The sequence below is a fragment of the Coloeus monedula genome (genome assembly GCF_965178545.1).
Source record: "Coloeus monedula genome assembly, chromosome: 1".
Classification (NCBI taxonomy): domain Eukaryota; kingdom Metazoa; phylum Chordata; class Aves; order Passeriformes; family Corvidae; genus Coloeus; species Coloeus monedula.
In genome coordinates this window covers 3,932,375-3,934,388 of record NC_138781.1, presented here as the reverse complement: position 1 = coordinate 3,934,388, position 2,014 = coordinate 3,932,375, and positions in this window count along the sequence as shown.

Here is a 2,014-nt window from a genome sequence, read left to right as displayed (position 1 = left end):
GAGGTCTTTTTGGCCCTCGTGTTGAGGTTGTCCCTTACCAGCTGGTGACAGTGCTGGGAACTGGTCCCAGGCATGTTTTATTTCCAAGGAGAGACGTTGCTGGGGTCAGCACCATGTGCAAGGCAGGATTTTATCCAGGGAAAAAGGCTCAAAGCACCAGTCTGGCCCATTTCCATCCTGCAGTGTGCTGCCCTGACGACCAAGCCTCTATCACTGAGGAGGGGAGGAAACCTTCTAGAAGGAGAAAAAAAAAAGATTTTTGAGAAATGTTGCTACTTAGTACAGGTACCTTCAAGTATAGCATCAGAGAACAGAGCTGCTCCTGGTCACTGGGGTTTCCCATCTCCCAGGGTTCTGCCCATGTTTCCTCTACCATCCCAGCTGGTTGGGATTCCTCATTCCTCCACAAGCTAGTTTCTTCCGACCATGATTCCGCAATCTTAACTCCATGACAAGCTAGAAGGGGACTGCAGAGCCAGTCCTTACACTTTTATTGCCATAGGATTAATTAAAAATAAAATAAATTCAGAAATAGAAAACAGCTCGGCATTAACCTCATGCTAGAGCAACTTCCAAGCAGGTACGCCAGAGAAATAAAAACAGCAATTTGCAGCTAAATAAAAATAACAGTTAAGCATTTGAAACACAAATGCACCATTCAGAAGCAGCAGATAAATATTCAGACGCGTTCATTAGGAGGTTGAGGCTGTCTCTCAAATAAACAGACAGGTACAAAATAGCAGCCGGAATACTCCAATTACGCCAACATTACATCAGTGCCGATGCTCCCGGCTCTGGGAGTGGGAGGGGAGAAGGGGAGAGGGTGAGGAGGAGGAGGGCAGTGGGGAAAGCATGTGTGGGAAATACATATTTTTTTTAAATTTGCCTTAAATTTTGTTTTATGTAACCAGTGTTTGGATTCTCCTTCACAGAAGGTTTAACTCCCGGGGATGGGAAGTTCTCCTGTGGCACCGTGCTGGTCATGGCTCCTCTGCCTGATGTGGCCTTGGCCTGACTCCCAGGGAAGACCCCCCACACTGGGGAAAGCAGGACTTGGCCTCCTGCCCGCAGCCCTAAACCCACCCTGAGGGTCCCGCAGCGGGTGCTGCCCACCCTGCACAGCCCCCGGGCAGTGAGGGACGGCCGTGGATCAGCGCAAAGCAAAACAGCGCCGAGCCCAAAAGCTACAAAGCCTTTAGAGCTCAAATACTGCAGCGGATTGAAAAAACAACATCCCCCCTCAGCCCCCCGCAATCCCCCTTTGCCCCCTGCGAGTCCCTGCCCCAAGGCTGGGAATGTGGCTCTGGGACGAGGGGACACTGTGCAGAGAGGGTGGGGTGGGCGCTGCAGAGTCCTGCTGTGGGGCCGTGGGGGTGCTCAGGGACAGCGGGGTGTCCCCCACGCAGGGACACCCACACTTTGGGGGTGACACGTGTCACCTGGGTGGGGACAGGTACCGCCCTGCCCCACGAGACACAACACGAGCCCTGGTGTGGGGCTGCGGTGGGGGTGCTGAGGGACAGTGGGGGGCCCCCAACCCCAAGGACAGTCACGCTTTTGGGGTGTGACATGTGTCACCTGGGCGGTGGGTGGGAGCAAGTACCGCCCGGCCCTGTGCACACCGCAGGGGAGTCCAGTACCCCCCAGCACACGCAAACCCTCGTGTGGGCCGGAGGGGCTGCTCAGCGGTGTCCCCCCGCCCCAGGGACAGCCACACTTTCGGGGTGCCCCGTGTGCCCCGGGGGGCGGCAGCTGTGGCCCTTCCCCGCTCCCGCCGCGCGGGGGCGCGGCGCTCCCCTCATGAGGCGCGCGGGAGCGCGCACTGGCGGCGCTGCGTGTGCGCGCCTGCGTGCCCGGCCGCGCGCCCCGTGCGCGCCCCCTGCCGGCCGCGCGCGCCCCCCGTGCCGAATCTGCGGGCGCTGCCCAGTGCGGAAAGTGCCGCGCTCTACCCGGGCCGCGCTTTACCCCGGCCGCGATTTCATCATGCGGGGGGCGGGCGCCGCTCCGCCCGCTC